The sequence below is a fragment of the Thermobia domestica genome, chromosome 18 (genome assembly GCF_964235325.1).
Source record: "Thermobia domestica chromosome 18, izTheDome1.hap1.1, whole genome shotgun sequence".
NCBI classification, from domain to species: Eukaryota; Metazoa; Arthropoda; class Insecta; order Zygentoma; family Lepismatidae; genus Thermobia; species Thermobia domestica.
The window spans coordinates 157,241,666-157,263,941 of NC_137471.1; positions in this window are offsets into that span (position 1 = coordinate 157,241,666).

Below are 22,276 nucleotides of genomic sequence, written 5' to 3' on the forward strand. Positions count from 1 at the left end.
TGTTTCTGTGTTCATGTCCCTGTCGTTATAAGTTATTAGAAAAAGCAAGTTAAATGAGTGAAGCAAGTAAAATTAGCAATAAGTAAGTTACTGAAACACGTTCGGTGAGTCAGCTAAAAAAAAACTGGACAAAGCACTGACATTTCGCGTCGTCCATGCGAGTTCGAATCTATTTCGGCTTGATTTTTTTCTATTTGAGAGAAAGTGTTGTTTGTTTTCGCTACAGGTAGCCAGTCTTTTCGTATTTTTCTCCGTCGTTCACAGTTAAAGTAACTGACTATTCTTATTTTTTCTACGAATAATGGATCTTCTCTTTGGCTTCATGTCAAACATGCACACGTAATGAAAAGATGCTGTTGATAATAATAATAATATGAAATATTACTAGCTAACTCGTGTGTGTATTTCGACAATATAATTTTATATTATTATGTGGAAATAAGTAATGCTGGCTCCCCCCCTATTTTTTTCGATGCGCCTTATGGGTCCATGATGTCCAACGTTGGTCCCATCTCAATAACGCCTCCTGTTCTCTCGATATAAGTTCATGACAATGAGTCTTCGTTCATTTTGCAATGAAATCGCTTATTTTTCTGAGTACTATGAGTGCATACTGTCCAACGTTGCTCCATCACTCTACAATTTCCCGTTCTCTCGATATAAATTGCTAATATTTTGTTTGTAAGGGAGATATGGCGTTACAATCATTTCGTTTGAAGAAGAATTGAAAAAGATGTTGCCTTGCCACAAACAACACCTATTATTATTATTATTATTATTATTATTATTATTATTATTATTATTATTATTATTATCATTATTATTATTATTATTATTATTTTGCTTACCACTAATATTGCCTACCTTTATTTCCAATGGAATGTGCTACTCAAAAGCAAATCAAATAACACTTCTCGCTGTTCACGCTCCCGAACTCGAAATGCATGACTTACATTTCTCTGTGTTGGGGGAAAGCACATTTATTATATTATTCTTTCAAATAACACGTTTAACAAGTTACTTCACTTTCAATTCGTAATTTCATATCATCACTAACAATCATCTTGTTCCGATACGAAAATAACCCCCTCCTACAAAAAAAAAGCCTGACCGTAGCGAAAGAGCGTGAACCTTCTTTATGCGATTAATCAGGTCCAATATTTCAATAAGTCTCTGCACACAAATATTTCCGTAAAAAAGGAAAAGTTATTCAAACTTTCTGAATACCTATTTATGGGCAAAATTTGGTTCCCTTTGAAGTTTTTAAGAGATTGAAGGGCCGCCATTTTGAACATTTTCGTATGATTATTCTGGTTAGCGAACTCAAGATATATCAACAATTAATGTTTGTGCCAAGTTTCGTCTCAATCCGCTGAAAATTAGGGTGGTTAATGCATTCACAAGTAGCGTGATATATATATATATATACTGATAGATAGATAAATAGACACACAGAGAAAGAGAGAAAAAGTGTTTTGCTCCCTTCTCGCATCTGTATTGCGTCAGAGCTAAACCGGGCCCCTTTGCAAAACTTATTGAGCAGCCTAACCTAAACAGAAACCTCTTACTTGCTAAAGTAGAATCGTGGTCGGCATGTGTAAGGCATGTAAAAATTGTATTTTTAATAACCATGAGTATGCATTCGAACACTCCACTTCCATGTTTTTCTTTCTACGTTTTGCAGCTACATCGGAACGTTCAAATTTTATTTTTTACTAATTGCAAATGGCGTTTACATTCAAAATATGAGGAATTTTGGTGGCATTTGTTCGGATTTTCTTCTCTTTCAAAATTAAGACAAGAATAAGAGCAATACGCAAGACAGAAAGTATTATCAGTACTAACATTACCAATAATAATTGCTACGAAAAACTAAATACGACCTCATTTACCATCTCTCACGAGCTGCATGTATTATTAACAAAAATTTTTAGAAAGGTCCCCACCGAAGATTCGAACTGGCGACCTCTGCATTTGTAAGCCAGCACCTTAACCACTACACCAAGATCACGGTGTGGTGAACTTTTAGTTGTCGGCATATTTGTTGTATTTATGTTTTATGTTCCCACTTCGACAATTTTTACTCTTTTTTCTAAGTTTAACAGCTGTTTCTGGCTTTCTCTTACGGTGTCGTCCTTTATTTACACTATGCACTATTCGTATTCACAGCTTGTGCCCCTCTGCAGTGTCCTATTCAGATTGAACTTTTCTTTTTGCCCCTCAGTAAACATTTGATTGATTTAGTTCCCATACTCTGCACGGATGGAGCGAAGGAATGCCAGACTCCAAAAACAGGTGTACAATTACTTTCCTGACAGAAAATACATGGTTAGAACCAAAACATTTTTATTCAAAAGGTATTTACAATATCTTCATATGAATCTATAAACAATGAAAGGAACTTCAATTAAATATCTCAAACATGAATTGCATCTAAGAGGAACAAAAACCAAAGTACTTGATTTTTTTGTCCTCTCAATGCACCATATATGACATACAACCAAAACTCAAAATATTTATATGAAAAAACCTATATTGATATCTATATGGACAATTCCAGAGAGTTCTGTATGTAGTTAATAATAGCCTGTGATATATATTTAGAATTTCACTCTCCTAAGAGTAGTGTGAATAAAATAAAGCCGTCTAACATGTTAAAGCTAGCTAAAGCAACTGGAGGATAGAATATGCATATCATGTAATTCTCTGAACATTTATTTCACATTATATCCTATCGTCTTACTTAGCCGACGGGATAGAAGAATAGAATGAGAATATTAAAAATGAAACACAATCAAATAAAATAATGCCATTTAAAAGGTCACACTTCGAAGATTCAAAATAACATTTACATACATTTCGATAGACTATTTTTTTATTTCTTTTTTTATTTTACAATCCAAACATATTTCACATAAAACGTTCAATTTCTATGGCCTCATCATTATCATCACTAGTACAAAGTTGCAATTAATGTACAATAATATATTTTGCTATGAAGCCAAGAGTACGAATCTGTTACATGTTAATATTCTTTCAATAAGCGTATTGTTTTACTCTGCGACTAGTTTAAATCAATTTCAGTCTATAAAGTTAGTACAATGTAAAACTTTACAATTACTGTTTCTACTAATACAGACAACTTCTTCTTAAAACACGAAGATTTACTTTTCACATTCCAAATAATCACACAGCTACATTTGCTGTCCTCTTGTGAATAATTATTTATATCTCCACTAAGCCTCTCTCTCTCGGACTTAACGATGGGCGTGAGTGTTCTACACGGAAGACACCGCATCCAATCTTCTTCCAACTTTCTTTTAAAGTAATCTTTTGGAAAACTGCTGTCACGCATGTTATTGAGATACATGCAATACTGTCCATGGTATCCATTCCGAAATTCCCCACTGCCTGAAAGGAATGAAAAATATATAATTCACATTTTGAGTACAAAAGTAATATGATACATAGAATTTCATATTTTCAAAAAAATCAAGTATTAGAAAATTGAATCTACTTTGCATTACATCACTTGAGATTTATTAAGGAATGTACTTCAGGCACTCCTGGAGCCACATATCAATGTTTATTCTACTACTACATTGATCACTAGAACATGGCTATGAGGGACAGGAAAACACAGCGGTAGAGCACTTACCTCTGGTGCATAGGGTCCTTGGTTCCATCCCCGACCAAGTAACCTTGTCATGGAGAACATCGTGTCCGTGGGTTTTCTCGGGGTACTCCCATTTCCTCCTATGGTACGTTTTAGTTTGCAGTATAGTAGTGGAAAATGCATTGATAAAGGGCCAAGGGAAGACCTAAAATAATTTGCTTTTATGAATCTCAAGTCCTAAGATGCAACAGAGGCACTCTTTCACTATCAGGTAGTTCAAAAGTAGTGAGCCTTTTGCACAAAAGATGGTGTGAGTATCCCTAATCTCAGATTATATCAGTCTCAGCGAGTAAGGCTTAACATCATTCGTTAGCCGACGGTTGAAGCAAGTATATGGAAAATGTATCGAAATTCTCGCATTCAGACGTAAGATATGTCGTGAAAATATGTGTGCTTTCGGCAAAGCTGCATTACATCTTACGATTTTATTGCGATAAAGATATAAATGCTGCGAAGGCCTGCAAAGAAATAAATGTTGTTTATGAACAAGATACGTTGAAAAACAGCAAAAACACAATTCAGTCGCTTTCGTTCCAGAAATTTTGATGTCCAGAATGCAACTCGCTGTGAGCGACCAACCACAGAAAAAGTGGATGATATTCTGGGAAAAGTCCAGAAATATGATCGGTACTAATGACATTACCAATGACCTAATGTCCATCATCAAATAGTATTAAGTCATTTGGATAAAGCTAGGTAGAAAAAAGAGCACGACACTTTAGTAGCATATGAGCTGACTCAAAGAATTATACACGATTAAATTTTATCTGAAAATCTTACTGAAACGTAACGAATTCGAGCCATTTTTAATACAGTTGATCACAAGTGATGAAAAGCAGATAACCTACATCAATATACGCGAAAGATTGAAGTCGAAGAGACCAGAAGTTCTACAATCTCTGGCAAAGCTTACACATCACCATGGTAGATTAAGCTGTGCGTTTGGTGGAATTGAAAGAGTATGTTGCACCACGAACTGATGATGTCGGGCAGAACGACAGACTCGGACCTTAATTGTCGACACTTAATGCGAGTGTGCCTAGGAATTCAAATTAAACGGCTGGAACTTATCAACAGCAAGAGTGTGGTAAACCAGGCTAACATCATTAGTGCGCTTACATACTTGACCTATCAGAAACTGACAGAACTCGGTTCAGAATAGATGACCATACGAGCAGAGACTACTTGCAAACTGCATTCTGTAAGCTTGCATTAGAAATCGGTAAGCTTGCATCCAGCTTGGTTGGAAAGCATGCAAGCATACCACAAACTGGATTCCAGTAACAAAGTTGCATGGGTGCAACCTTGCATTCAGTGTTCCATTCAAGCTTGACTCAAAAGTTTTACGCTGGCAGCAAGCCAATAAGCCAATGAACTACCAATGATGCTATGACGCTCTGCAAATCATCTAAAATATTGCATGCAAGTACAACAAAAGGCAAACTGTATGAAAGCACGTGTTAATACAGCAAGCGTAGAAAGCCTAAAGCCACACACGCACCAACTGGCCGAAAGTTGTCTTGCTACCATATAGCACGGACATAGCACTGTTAGATTATTGTTTGTTTCGATGTCTGGAAAACTCCTTGAGCAGTGTAACTTAAGATTTAAGAAGAAATCTGTTGAAACCGTGTGTCACAATTTTTGACCACAAACTACAGGAGGTCTCTAGCAACGGGATTATGCAGTTGCCGAAGAAGTGACAAAAAGTCATTGACTAAACTGGTGCAAATATGGTTCATAATATTTCCTAATCACAACTAACATACTCTCAATTCTACCCTACAAAGGCTCGATATTTTTAGACTACCTGTCACTTGCAAGAAACTTCCTTTATCTGTATAGTTACTAACATGTTTTGAGTTCGGTGTCTACAGCTGCTGTGTACACATTTTGCTCAGTAATGCATACGAACTGGATTACGTTAATTGCCCTTAGGTTTGGACAGTTTTATTTAGCTTTTAAAATAGTTCCTTACGTGATTACTTATATATGCTTTGATATGTATTAAATTGAATAAAAACCCACTACTTCAAACGACGTTTACGCATTAATCTATATACAGTTTTCAAGAAAAATCTTCTTTGCCAGTTACAAAAACGAACAATCAACCAAATGTCAATTTTCTTCATCGCGAAAGTGGTGCGACCAATTTTTAGTGTAGATCACCTAAAGTTTGTATTCTAATGCCTTATTTTATTAGCAGTCTTTAGCTATGGGCTATTACCTAACCTACTGGGTAGATGATGCTATAAAAGTAGTCAGACATCCTTAGGGGGCGCAGGAGGACAGATGCGGGCGCTTTTTGTTGTCAACACTTTTACTCATAAACATATTGGAGTAAGTAATGAGCTTGCAGCACATTGGGTAGATTATACGATCGTGACATTATATCATTTATTTTCGTACAGATTAAGAATATACGGTTAAGTTGATATAAGAGTGACTCACTCCTTCAAGAGAATAGTGTCATCATGCGTCCTAAACAACTTTTCTTGGCGTATGCCAATACCCTACTAGGAACAGGTTTGGTGAAAGCCGCCAACAAAAGTTATAAGCAGTGGTGCATTTAGAAGGAAGTCACATCGGTTGAAATTAGTTCCATCGTTTCAATTCAACTTAACAAACTTGCTAATGTTTTGATTACGTGTACTATACAATGGTTAGTAAGTTGGGTAAATTTTCTTATCTTAATTTGAAGTGATAAAGATTTAATTTTTACTGTTGTAACTTCCCTCAAGGTTCGCCATTGATTACAAGTCTTTCACTATTTAGCTCCTAATACTTTCTACTCTTTTATTTTCTTGGAGCCTACCCACTAACTGCACACGGATTTATAGTACACTTGCAAACTTGTTATAAATTGAAAAAGACAAGTGCAAAGGCTGAACCAACCTGTGCTACGTGACCTGCACAAGGTAGCATTACATCTACTCCGAATCAGAGCAAAGCGAGCTTGAACGACCTGCTCGCTCGTCCTTCTCGAACACGAACGTCAATGATGATGGATATACGCATAAAGAGAAACAAATGTGAAATCTAAGGACTAACTTGTGGTACTTGTTCAAATAGGTAGCTTTGTATTATGACTGCATAGTATTTAACTACATTTTTTTTACGCTGTTTTTATCTCTACATATTACTTACATGTTATGTATTTCATAACCCGACCGGGGTTCTATTGTCATGTTCGGGCAGTTAATTTTATATTTAAAGCGGACTTTGGACTTTAAAGTGGATTTTATATTTAAAGCGTGGTTAGAGGGAATAAGTGCTTCACGCTGGAGGTGGGCGTAGTTAGAGTAAATATCATGCAAGCCTCCAAGTTAAATAACAAATCAAAATAAATGTGACAGGACACGCTGCCCCATCTGCATTTGTATACGTGTTGTTTCCGCGAGTTTTGCGTTTCGCTCACTTCGAGCGGTGTGACTGAGCGCTCCAATCAGTAACCTTCTGAACTCTACCAATGCTGTCTAAACTTCACTAGCAACATTGGCAACACAGGATCAGCAGCAGCAGTGTAGAAAGTAAGAAATGGTGGGAAGGTATAAAGATAAGAATAAAATAAAAATGCAACTATGAAGAATTATTTGAAGGGGAATTAATAATGGAACAAAAAAGTTTAAGGACTTGTTTCGTGTTAACCTGCAAGTCAAGGTAAGAAACTAAAAAGTGGGCCGTATTCGTGAAGAAGAAAGACACTGCAAGAAAACATCGCACATTTCTATTGGGCATCGTCGTATTGAAAACATTTGCATTATATAGTTTGTTTGCATTCGTCATAGTAAAAAAGATATATATATTTAAGCAATTGAATTTAGCACGGATTCACGTACTAATTTCTACGAAAAGGATTAAAACAAGTGATATGTGTATACGGTATACGATACACTAAAGCATGCTTTGTACTCGTAACCTTATAGAATTCTTTTGATATAATCGTTGAAACATATGCGCATATAAAACGTAAATTTAAAACATTGATACATTATTTACCTAGAGCAATATAATAATATTCATTTCAAATACTTCACTCATAACCTAATCTATTTTATTGAATACAGCATATCAGTGATACAAGGATTAAATATTATTAAGTTTCTTGCGCCAGTCAGTATTAGTAGAAGTCAATCACTTGTATAAACTCTAGAAGATCAGTAAATATAGAACGTCATGTATATAATGAGCGCACAATACGAACGCATTACTTGGTATTGAATTCTTTCAACCTTAAGCTCACATTTGGAACATATATCCAGATCTGGAACATATACTCAGATCTTTTCAAGAATAGCAACTCCCAACACTCTCTGCAACGCTGCCATTAAACAAGGTCTACCATTCTTTTAACCAAATGGTACTCTGCAATGACGATACATCTGGCCTTCAAAAGAGAATGCTAAAAGATCCCTACAATCTTCAGTTACCTCGATCTGGCAGTAGGAATGCACCAGGTAAACTGACGTTGCACAGGTCATCCCACTAAGTCTTGTAAAGAGGTCATCGAGGCGTTCGACCTTCAAATTTGTCAAATATACGAATTTATTAAGATGGAACAAATCAAGACAGACTCTAACATCATCGGAGTTCTTCTTTCTGACTATTAGCAGGGGATGGTGATGTTTTGACACTGCAGGCTCAATGATACCTTGACGCAACCATTTTTGGATCTGCTCCCTCGCCTTATCTCCATTGTGGAACTGGGTAAGGTCGTTTCACAATTGGATCTTCAGTGGTAACCTGGATTGTATACTTAAACTTGTTATATTTTCCTGGGAAATGGGCGAAAACTTTTCTTCTCTTCATCAGCACATTGAACAAAATTTCCTTGTGTTCCGGAGCAATAGGAGTTTTCTGCACCACTTCTCTCACTTTTCTAGGGTAGCGTAGAGACTCTTCAGTCGCTTTTTCCCTGACTTCCACTCTCTTTGGACAACAAGCCGAACATTGAATCTCCTTAACAAGCGGGTCATACAAAGATTCCACAAGAGCTTGATCCTTTATTTGTGCCAGCGGAATTCGTCTCAGGTTGCAATCTTCTCTTTGCCTTGACCTAACTACATTATACGAATCTTCTTGTTGAATCAATACGCTCTCCCACTGATTTAAAACTTCTTTCAGATTTTCATAATCGAATCCATATACCTGTGAGCCGCATACTTCCTCTGGATGGCATTCGCATTCACTCCATTCTTCTTCTATGACGGTTACAGAGAGATGGTAATTCACACTCAACTCATTAATCATATTATTACATGTATTTTCTTCCTCCTTCGCTTCAACCATGGGTACTACGACTTCTTGCTCCCCAGTTTGAATGGTTAGCATGGCATTTCCAAAATTCATTATGTCTTGAAACTTGCTCATGTAATCGCAACCCAGTAAATCTTGGTTGAGCCCGTCGACCACAAAAGCTCGAACATCCGTTTGTATTCTCTTAATTGTCACAGGAAGATATGCTTCGCCTTTCACCATTTTCTTCCTGGTTCCACTATAATCGACAAGAAATACGTGGGGTGCTTATTTCAATTCCGGATGTTATATAATCTTCGTAACCTTTCTCCATAACTCTAAACTACACAACGTCACCTCCACACCGCTTTCAACAAGTGCTTGCAAAACTTCATCCAACGTACACACTCGTATGATACCAGACCATTCTTTTATTCGTTCAAAGTCAGTCTTCACGTCATCAATATTCTCACAATCTGTGTTATACTCCCACTTTTGTCCACCTATACATTGAAATTTAACTCAAAAAACATTTACCTCACTCCTACACTCATACTCACGTACACATAAAGGACCTTATACAACACTATACACTTCCTCAGGTATATCTTCACTTACACTTTTCTCATGGGTCTTCTCACAACACAAGTCGTACCTACCTCCAACCCGCGAGGTGGATACTTCATTTAGTCTTTTTGAATCTGAACTTCCCCGAGGACACCAACGGTGTTGAATATCCTCTTGGGAGGATCTCGGGTCATCTCTTTCATATTCATCGTGTCTGTACGATATCCTACCTGGCCGTCTACTTCTCCTCCAAGAACGTGCACCACCACGTCGTCTGCCTTGTCGATAGTTTTCGCGTCCTCGTGCACCATCTGCTTCGTACGGTGATTCTTCTCTTGTGTTCGCAGGCTCTGTCTTGTTATCTTCCTGGTCCTTCGATATAGCTGCTACTTTAGCTTTACGAGTAACCACATCTTCACCGTCCTCCCATCTTCTAGCAGCATCTCTTCCTGTCTTCCCTCTTGCTTCCGATGTGTCGTGAATCAGTTCAGGTCGTCGGACTGTTTCAAGAATTTCCGCTAACTCCTGGCCTCGTGTCGAAACCAACTGTCTCTGATACTGAACTGGTAGTAAAGTTATGACAGTGTTGCAAATCTGGGCTTCACTGCTCTGTGAATCCAAGTCCCTAATCTGACAAAATCTATTTGTAACAAAACGTTCAACACTCCCATCAACCTTAGGGTTGAATGGTATAGTCTTAAGGCGCGTTAGCCTAGCACATGTCACGTCTTCTGAATGATAATGTCTTAAAAACATTTGCTTGAAGTCGGCATACGTGAGGAATTTGTTGACATTTGAATAATACCATTACAGCACTGCGTCTCTTAGTATGAACGGTAATACCTTAAGATTCTGACTAGGTCGCACACCCATTAGAGCACACTCTCGCTCAAACTGTACAATAAACGCTTGAGCTGACAAATCACCTCTCTCTGGTGGATAATGCGTGAACGATTTTATATCGGTTAATCGCAATTTCAATTCCTCTTCGAATTCTTCATTTTCTATTTCCTCCCTATAGTCCTGAGCTACTTCCGAATACGCTCAGCGACGGTTCGTTAGTCTTCTGGTGTTTCCATTCTCGTTCCCGTTAGAGGAGAGCAGTCTTCTTTGTCGTTTTATTCTTCTTTCCGTCTTCGGGGGCCATCCATCTTCTTCTGAATACCCGCTCTCATCAGACGAACTGTTCTTAATTCGTCTCCTCCCTCTTCTCCGATAAATTGGGTGCACCTCAGGTTCCTTGCTCCAAGAAGCCGCCGTACTATTGAGGGCACTCCTTCCACAGCAGGTACCACTGGAATCACTTCTATTGCGCCTTCCATCTAGGCTTGGAGATTGAGCAGGATTGTATGTCCGCTTCACGTCTGTTTCCTCTTTTACGCCTGAACTATGTCTTCGCCATTCCTCCTCGATCCTTTGTTGAAGTGACGCTTTTGCTACCTCCTGACAAGCCAACTTTTCTTGTACTTTCCACAGTTCCGAAGTGTTTTGCCACATGACAGCCTTCGACTGACTCACTTCCGTGCGACACTCTTGCAGTTGATTATTCATCACCGCGTTTGCTCTAATAATTCTTCCACAAACCTCTTCTATCACCTTTCTACATTCATCAGTCTTCTGCAGGACTTTTAACTCTTGTTTGGCTAAACGATCTTCTATCTGTGCCGTAGTCATCTGTAACACCTCATGTTTCACTTCTGCGATCTCGTCCTGCATCCTGTCCTGACATTGTGCCATACGTGCAACACAGCTCTTCGATACCTGATCGATTCTTTTATTTACTTCTTCAAATTGCTGACTCACCTTTTTCTCTGTTAGTATTGCCACCTCGAGTTTAAAAATGGTATATAATAGTATCAGTGACAGTGACGGTAACGGTGGAGGGTGTTGGTGATTAAAATATTAAACAAATTTTTAATAACCTCCCGTTATCCGGAATCTCGGTAGCAGGAGCGCACGCTCGGAAAACAGTGTATCAAGAAATAGTTAACTCAAATAAGAATACCAATATTAATACTACAACACTCTTGGGTCGTATTCGACAACTTACCATTTAAGCCTTCAATATAAATCCCAACACTGATGTTATTCACGAAGTTGTTAGACAAAGCGTGGACGTAGAAAGATGATGCAAGACGCAGAATTTTCAGAATACACTTGCGTAAACTTTCTATTGAAAACCATACGCATTTATTTATTATATTTATTTCTATATTACCTCATTCTATCACAAAACGGTATTCATATACACAACGGATAACCCTCACTACAAGTGAACAATATTTTGACTTAAACAGTAGCTTCAATAATGACTTGGTAACATCCCTAACTTTAATTATTGATACCGTTCAACATAAAACTGAGATTGACAAGTACTCAAAAGAAATAAGATATATAAAACTAGGATACATACAAAATACTATATACAACAAAAATAATAATAATACATGTAATAGTGGTCCTCTACGATACTTCTAAATGTCTTTTCAGAATAAATGGAAGTCCAGATGACAGTAACAAATTATGTTATTCCATATGTCTAGAAAAAATTATTTTAGAGAAGCTTAATCTTTTATTTGTTTTTATATTTATTATTTTTAATTAATTCCTTTTTACTGATGCACTGAACTATTATATTGTACTGGCCACTTTGGTATAATTGTTTATATCTTCAGTTCTGTCTTTACCCGAACAGATGATTCACTAGTGCAATACTGCTTTACATACAAAGTGACTAACTAAATGACACATGATGGTCGCGACTGGCAAACTTTCATTTAGATTGAATTTAATTTAGTACTGATACTTCAAACATTCTTCACAGATAAATAGGTTAGTTAGCACAGTTTTAAGAAATAATACATTTATGTAACGATGTTATATTAATAGTGTAGTTGTTAGATATTTTTATAGCTATAAATTGAAGTTATGCTATTATATAGACCTATATCAAATACAGATTGATTTTCTTTCAAGCGCTCTTTCTGGATATATGCTCCAAATTTTAGCTTAAGACTAAAAGAATTCAATGCAAAGTAATGCGTTCATATTGTGCGCTCATTATATACACGACGTTCTATATTTACTTATCCTCTAGAGTGTATACAAATTATTAACTTCTACTAATATTGTCTGGCGCAAGAAACTTTATATTTTCTTTTTTTAGCACTCATATGCAGTATCCAATAAAATAGGTTAGGTTATGAGTGAAGTATTTGAAATATATATTATTATATCGGCTTACATAAATAATTTATCAATATTTTAGATTTACTTTTCATATGCGCATATGTTTTTATGGTTATATCAAAAGAATTATGTAAGGTTACCAGTGCAAAGCATGCTTTAGTGTGTCGTATACCGTAAACACATATCACTTGGTTTATTTCTTTTCGTTGACGTTAGTACGTGAATTCACGTTAAATTCAATTGCTCAAATATGTCTTTTATTTTACTCATGCAAACTAAGTATAGAATCCAAGTATTTCAAGTACGACACTCTCCAAAAGTAACATGCGATGATTACTTGCATTGTCTTGCTTCTTCACAAATACGGCTTACTTGTTAGCCTTAAACATGTTCTGTTTTTCTTACCTTGACCGGCAGGTTAAAACTAGTCCTTAAAAGTTTCTTGTTCTATTATTAATTCATTTACAAATAATTCTTCATAGTTGCATTTTTATTTTATTCTTCTCTTTATACCTTCCCACTTGTTCTTACTTTTTATACTGCTGCTGCTGATCCTGTATTGTCAATGTTGCCAGTCAAGTCTAGACAGCTAAGGTGGAGTTCAGAAGGTTACTGAGCGGAGCGCTCAGTCACACCGCTCGAAGTGAACGAAACGCAAAACTTGCGAAAACAACGGGTGCACAAATGCTGATGGGGCAGCGTGTCCTGTCACATATGGCGTCCGAATAGGTTGATCCCTGCGCCGTCACTAAGCATTCAAAGATTAACTTTCACTTAGTTCCGCAGATACTTATAAAAACAAGGTAAAACACAAACAAATGAAACAGGACCCATACATTTATATACATATATACACAATATTTCGAAATATGTACAGCCTGCAATCAATTCTCAGTATTCATCAGGCAAGTCCTTCAGAAGTTGACTGGCACAATTCTCTTCTGCCTTCTTCCGCCATTTCCAGTATTCTTCCTTAGTGGGCTTCCTAAATTTACATTGATGTTTGGATCGGTGTCCTATCAATTTCCCACTGTTCGGATCAATCAGCTCCACAACCTTAAGACTTGGGTTGCGAACACATAAGTATGGCCCTGACTCAGACGCTTGTGAAGAATAGTTGCAATCAAGAGGGTGAATTTCGTGGACTGTTAGTTGTGTAGTGGGTGGAACATGGGTGGAAATCGGCGTAATCGACGAAGAGACAGTGTAAGTGCAAGTGAATCTGCTGGTGCGGCCATGTCAGACAGAGGACCCAGCTAGAGATGAGTATCATGTACAATGTTGTCTGTGTGATCGCTGGTATCACCGCGTGTGTAGTCAAATGACAAAAGAACAATGGAATGCTCAAAATGAACTCGAGGATGATGCACCCGTTGAGTCGTTATTAAATGTGGACAGTGCAATCCACATAAGGCGATGGAGACGGGAGAACGAAGTTTGTCTTTGGATGCTATGGAGCAGATGCTTATCTGGATGTTTGAGAAGTATAATGAAAAGGGACAATGTGAGCTCAGATCGAAAATCAAAGAAGATTATCAGATTGAGATGAAGGTCATTCAGAAAGATTTACGGGATATTAGAGAGCAATTGGAGAACAAGACTGAAAAAGTTAGCAAGAAGTGTGACAGGACGAACGCCTCGTTAACTGAACAGGTAAATGAATTTTCACGAAAGATGAACGGAACTCAGCAGGAGAATCATGATTTGAAGAATACCGTCTGTATACTTGAGGAAGTGGCAATACTAACAGAGAAAAAGGTGAGTCAGCAATTTGAAGAAGTAAACAGAAGAATCGATCAGGTATCGAAGAGCTGTGTAGCAGGTATGACACAATGCCGGGACAGGATGCACGATGAGAATGCAGATGTGAAGCATGAGGTGTTGCAGATGACTACAGCACAGATAGAAAATCGTTTAGCCAAAGAAGAGTTAAAAGTCCTGCCGAAAACTGATGAATGTAGAAAGGTGATAGAAGAGGTTTGTGGAAGAATTATTAGAGCAAACGCGGTGATGAATAATCAACTGCAAGAGTGTCGCGCGGAAGTGAGTCAGTCGAAGGCTGTCATGTGGCAAAACACTTTGGAACTGTGGAAAGTACAAGAAAAGATGGCTTGTCAGGAGGTAGCAATCGCGTCACTTCAACAAAGGATCGAGAAGGAATGGCGAAGACATAGTTCAGGCGTGGAAAAGGAAACAGAACTGAAGCGGCCATACAATTCTGCTCAATCACCAAGCTTAGATGGTAGGCGCAATAGAAGTGATTCCAGCGGTACCTGCTGTGGAAGAGGTGCCCTCAAGAGTACGGCGGCTTCTCGGAGCAAGGAACCTAAAGTGCACCCAAGTTATCGGAGAAGACGGAGGAGACGGATCAAGACCAGTTCGTCCGATGAGAGCGGGTATTCAGAAGAAGATGGATGGCCCCCGAAGACGGAAAGGAGAAGGAACCGACAAAGACAGCTTCCTTCTAATGGGAACGAGAATGGAAACACCAGAAGACTAACGAACCGTCGCGGAGCCTATTCGGAAGTAGCTCAGGACTATAGGGAGGAAATGGAAAAGGAAGAAGACGAAGAGGATTTGAAATTGCGATTAACGGATATAAAATCGTTCACCCACTATTCGCCTGAGAGAGGTGATTTTCAGCTCAAGCGTTTGTAATACAATTTGAACGAGAGTGTGCTCTAATGGGTGTGCGACCTAGTCAGACGCTTAAGGTATTACCGTTCATACTAAGAGACGCAATGATGTCATGGTATTATTCAAATGTGAATAAATTCATCACGTATGTTGACTTTAAGCAAATGTTTTTAAGACATTATCATTCAGAAGACGTGACATGTGCTAGGCTAACGCGCCTTAAGACTATACCATTCAACCCTAAGGTTGATGGGAGTGTTGAACGTTTTGTTACAAATAGATTTTGTCAGATTAGGGACTTGGATTCCCAGAGCAGTGAAGCCCAGATGTGTAACACCGTCATAACTTTGCTACCAGTTCAGTATCGGAGACAGTTGGTTTCATCACGAGGCCAGGAGTTAGCAGAAATTCTTGAAACAATCCGACGACTTGAACTGATTCAAGACACATGGGAAGCAAGACGGAAGACAGGAAGAGATGGCGCTATAAGGTGGGAGAACAGAGAAGAGTTGATCACTCGTAAAGCTAAAGTAGGAGCTATATCGAAGGACCAGGTGGACAACAAGACAGAGCCTGTGAACCCTTGACAAGAATCACCGGACGAAGGACGAGATGGTGCACGAGGACGAGCGAACTATTGACGCGGCAGACGAGGCGGTCGTGCACGTTCTTGAAGGGAAATAGACGGCCAGGAAGGAAATGGTACACACACGAAGGATACGAAAGAGATGATCCGAGATCTTCCCAAGAGGATATTCAGCACCGCAGGGATCCTCGAGGAAGTCCAGATTCAAAAAAACTAAATGAAGTATCCACCTCGCGGGTCAAAGGTAGATACGACTTGTGTTGTGAGAAGACCCATGAGAAAAGTGTAAGTGAGGATATACCTGAGGAAGTGTATAGTGATGTATATGGTCCTTTATGTGTACGTGAGTATGAGTGTTGCAGTGAGGTAAATGTTTTTCGAGTTAAATTTCAATGTATAGCAGGACAAGCTGGACTGGAAACAATTATACCAAGTGGCAAGTATAACATAGTAGTTCAGTGCATCCGTAAAAAGGAAATAATTAAAAATAATTAATACATAATAAATACAAATATAAACAAGAGGTCAAACTTCTTTGAAACAATTCTTTCTAGACATTTGAAATAACATAATTTGCTACTGTCGTCTGGACTTCGTTTAATCTGAAAAGACTTTTAGAAATATAGTAGCGAAACCTTATTGCATTTACTATTATTATTTTTGTTGTATATAGTATTTTGTATGTTTCTTTGTTTTATATATCTTATTTATTTCAGTACTTGCCAATCTCTGTTTTATGTTGAACTATATCAATAATTAATGTTAGGGATGTTACCAAGTCATTATTGAAGCGACTGTTTACTTCAAAATATTGTTCACTTGTGGTGAGGATTATCCTTTGTGTATATGAATACTGTTTTGTGATAGAATGTGGTAATATAGAAACAAATGTAAGAAATAAATATACATGGTTTTCAATAACAAGTTTACGCAAGTGTATTCTAAAAATTGTGAGTCTTGCATCATCTCTCTACGTCCACGCTACGTCTAACAACTTCGTGAATAACATCAGTGTGGGCGTTTATATTGAAGGCTTAAATGGTGAATCGTCGATTACGACCCAAGGGTGTTGTAGTATTAATATTGCTATTCTTATTTGAGTTCACTATTTCTTGATACACTGTTTTCGGAGCGTGCGCTCCTGCTACCGAGATTCCGGATAACGGGAGGTTATTAAAAATTTGTTTAATATTTTAATCACCAACACACTCCACCGTTAGCGTTTGCGTTACATAAACTCATGTTGAATTTGCGCTTGCGCGTACACACCATCCTTGACGTGTCTGTCTATTATGCTTCCAAGTACCTGTAACTATTGCCAGGAATTCCTGTGGTGATTCATGTATGAAACATGGCAAAGATTATTGGAAACAAACAAATACACAGAATAAATTTTACTTGAACAAAAGGTATTGTACACTTCACATTTACTTACGTGCTCCTTTTGTGAGTATAATTTCGTTGATATGTTTACTTTGATATTCTTTAAATACCTTCCTTTTTATTTTTAGCCCATTTCACTTTATACGAAAAAAATTAAAAAAGAGCGAGGGGTTAATTCAAAATGATATGATATATTGTCGTAGGCGGCTTATTTTGAGGTTGGTAATATATGACCACTTAGCACACGTTGGTTCCCTAAACACTTCTGCACTACAATTTAATTACTGAGGATTTAGGGGGGATTTGGTGTTATTCCATTGAAAAAGAATCTAATTCCATTTTCTTATACTGTTGACGATTTCGCCGTTCCATTCTGGTTACTTCGGCTTTCATCTTCCCATTGCGAAGATTATGGTAAAATCACTAAATATTCGATAGATTGATGGTAAATCAAATGGATTTGTTCTTTGAGATAACTTATACCATCTTGCAACGAATATGAACGTAATCTACTACGAAGATTAAATTGTTTTAATAAAGGAACGTGAATGTAACTGGTTTTTACGACGTGCGTCCATGTCATTTTAAGTAATTTGCATAAAATTGGCATTTGTTCTCTAATTTTCACAAACCATTTATATCTTGAAACTATGTTCACTCTCCAAATCTTTTAGAATATTAATTCCACAACACTATAAGAGATGAACAACTTCTTTGCAGACTTTCATTGCATTCGGTTCGCCTAGTTGTTCGTTGAGTTCATGATGTCTTCCTAATGCCATCTTTCGCGCCATAAACCACAATGTTCAATTTTACCGCAGTGATTTTAGCAGACATTTGTCCGCAGACAACGAAATCTCCCAGGGTTGCCAGTATATATTTTAAATGTGTACTATCAAAACCAATCACGGCACTTCTAGTGCAAGGTCAAAGACGATTCACGTCTTTAAGTTAATTTGCACATAATATGCTAACATGTGTTCTATCTAATTTAATTTTCATATATATAGCGATTAATTTTTCAGAAAATAATAGCAAAATATTGCCTTCATAAAAGATAAAAAACGTACAGTGCCAACTTTAAAATTAATAATCCAATAATTTTATATTCATCTACAGGGTTCCCACTTACACTTTATCACCATATAAAAGTGGGCTATATATATCTCTATAAAATATGTACGAGGAGAGAACACTAATTTTTCGGATAAAGGTGAGCAAAATATTCCCTCAAATGAAGCTGAAAAACGAGCAGTGCCAACTCTAAAATTAATAATCTAACAATTTTATATTCATCTACAGGGTCCCCACTTACAGTTTATCACCATATAAAAGTGGGATATGTATATCTCTATAAAATATGTACGAGAAAGGATCACTAAATTTTCGGATAAAGATGAGCAAAATATTCCCTCACATGAAGCTAAAGAAAAGAAAATTGCCAACTTTAAAATTAATAATCTAATAATTTTATATTCATCTAAAGAGTCGCCACTTACACTTTATAACCATCAAAGTCGGATATGTATATCTCTATAAAATATGTACGAATAGAGAACACCAATTTCTCGGATAAAGATTAGCAAAATATTCCCTCAAATGAACGTGAAAAACGACCAATGCCAACTTTAAAATTAATACTCTAATACGAGGGCTATCCAGAAAGTAGATTACGTTTTCGTCTGTGTCCGCTAGGGGCGGGGCTAGCGCGGCCATCTTGGGGTCAGAGCGTTGCGCAGCTCAGTCGGCATCTAGCCGTGCTAGTGAGAGGTTCGTGCTGTGCTCCGTTAAGATACTGTGACGGTTTGAAATGTCTGCGTTAATTGAAAATCCCGCGAGCTGCGAGGTGCGTGCAGTAATAAGGTTTCTGACAGCCAAAACTGTAAACCGATAGAAATCTATCGGCAGCTGTGTGAAGTGTATGGGGACAACATTATCACTGAAGGTGGAGTGCGACAGTGGGTCATAAGATTTAAAAATGGCCGAACCAATGTTCACGACGAAGATCGAAGTGGGAGACCCAGCAAAGTGACTGCCGAACTTGTCGAAAAAGTCGATGTTAAAGTCCGTGAAAATCGAAAGTTCACAATAACGGAACTTTCTTTGAGTTTTCCACAAATTTCGCGAAGTTTGTTGCACGAAATCATCAGCGAAAAGCTTGGTTACCACAAGTTTTGTGCAAGATGGATTTCAAAAATCTTGACAGAGGACCACAAAAATCAGCGAATGGCTGCAGCGTTGCACTTTTTGGACGCCTACAATAAGGATGGTGACTCTTTACTCGATCGCATCGTTACTGGTGACGAAACATGGGTGAAACACGTGAACTGTGAAACGAAATTGCAATCAATGCAGTGGGGGCACACAGGTTCTCCCCAAAAACCCAAGAAATGCATGCAAACAATGTCGGCAAGGAAGATGATGGCGACTGTTTTTTGGGACAGAAAAGGTGTGATTTTGGTGGACTTCCTGGAAAGAGGCACTACAATAAACGCTCAAAGGTATTGCCAAACTCTGCAAAACCTCAGAAGAGCAATTCAAAACAAGCGCAGAGGAATGTTGAGCTCTAAGATCTTGTTGATTCACGACAACGCCCGGCCCCACACGGCAAATGTCACGCGTGAAGTTCTTGAATCTTTTCAGTGGGAGTTGTTTCCTCATCCGCCGTACAGTCCCGACCTGGCACCGAGCGACTTCCACCTATTCCCAGCAATGAAGAAGTGGCTGGCTATGCAGCGTTTTGATGACGACGAACAGCTGCAAGAAGAGGTAACGAAGTGGTTGAAGTCGCAGGCGGCCGAATTTTTCGACGAAGGAATTTCCAAGCTCGTACATCGCTACGATAAATGCCTTAATTTGAATGGTGACTATGTCGAAAAGTAGTATTTGTGTGTGGCTTTCATCTGTATATAATAAAATTTGTTTCCTATACTTTGTTGATTTTTTATTCCAAAACGTAATCTACTTTCTGGATAGCCCTTGTAATTTTACATTCATCTACAGGGTCCCCACTTACAGTTTATCACCATATAGAAGTGGGATATGTATATCTCTATAAAATATGAACGAGGAGAGAACACTAATTTTTCGAATAAAGAAGAGCAAAATATTCCGTCAAATAAAGCTGAAAAAAGGAAAATTGCCAACTTTAAAATTAATAATCTGATAATATTATATTCATCTACAGGGTCCCCACTTACAGTTTATCACCATATAAAAGTGGGCTATATATATCTCAATAAAATATGTACCAGGAAAGAACACTAATTTTTCGGATAAAGGTGAGCAAAATATTCCCTTAAATGAATGTGAAAAACGAACAGTGCCAAATTTAAAATTGATATCTAATAATTTTATGTTCATCTACAGGGTCCCCACTTAAAGTTTATCACCATATAAAAGTGGGCTATGTATATTTCCTTAAAATATGTACGAGGAAAGAACAATAATTTTTCGGATAAAGATGAGCCAAATATTCCCTTACATGAAGCCAAAAAGAGGAAAATTGCCAACTTTAAAATTAATAAACTAATCATTTTATATTTATCTAAAGAGTACCCACTTACAGTTTATCACCATATAAAAGTGGGATATGCATATGTCTATAAAATATGTACGAGGAAAGGACACTAGTTTTTCGGATAAAGATTAGCAAAATATTCCCTAAAATGAAGGTGAAAAACAACCAGTGACAACTCTAAAATTAATAATCTAATAATTTTATATTCATCTACAGAGCTCCCACTTACAGTTTATCACCATATGAGAGTGGGATATGTAATCTCTATAAAATATGTACGAGGAAAGAAGACTAATTTTTCGGATAAAAATGAGCAAAATATTCCATCACATGAAGCTAAAAAAATGAAAATTGCCAACTTTGAATTTAATAACCTAATAATTTTATATTCATCTACAGGGTCCTGATTTACAGTTTATCACAATATAAAAGTAGGATATGCATATCTCTATAAAATATGTACGAGGAAAGAACACTAATTTTTCGTATAAAGATGAGCAAAGTATTCAATCAAATGAAGGTGAAAAACAATCAGTGCAAACTTTAAAATTAATAATCTAATAATTTTATATCCATCTGCAGGGTCGCCAATTACAGTTTATCACCGTATAAAAGTGGGCTATATATATATATCTATAAAATATGTACGAAGAGAGAACACTTTAATTTTTCGGATAAAGATGAACAAAATATTCCGTCAAATGTAGCTGAAAAACGAGCAGTGCCAACTTTAAAATTAATACTCTAATAATTTTATATTTATGTAAAGGGTCCCCACTTATAGTTTATCACCATACAAAAGTAGGATATGTATATATCTATAAAATATGTACGAGGAAAGAGCAATAATTTTTCGGATATAGATGAGCAAAATATTCCGTCAAATGTAGCTGAAAAACGAGCAGTGCCAACTTTAAATTTAATAATCTAATAATTTTATATTCAACTACAGGGTCCCCACTTATAGTTTATCATCATATAATAGTGAGATATGTACAAGGAAAGAACACTAATTTTGCGAATAAAGATGAGCAAAATATTCCCTCAGATGAAGTTAAAAAAAGATAATTGGCAACTTTAAAATTAATAATCCAATATTTTTATATTCATCGAGAGGGTCTCCACTTACACTTTAACACTATATGAAAGTCGGATATATATATCTCTATAAAATATGTACGAGGAAAAAACACCAATTTTTCCGGTAAAGATGAGCAAAATATTCCCTCAAATCAAGGTGAAAAACCACCTGTGCTAACTTCAAAATTAATATTCCAATAATTTTACATTCATCTGCAAGCTCCCCACTTACAGTTCATCACCATTTAAAAGTGGGCTATATATATCTCTATAAAATATGTATGAGGAAAGAACAATAATTTTTCGGATAAAGATGAGAAAAATATTCCCTCTAATTATGGTAAAAAACGACCAGTGCCAACTTTAAAATTAATAATCTAATAATTTTATATTCATCTACTGG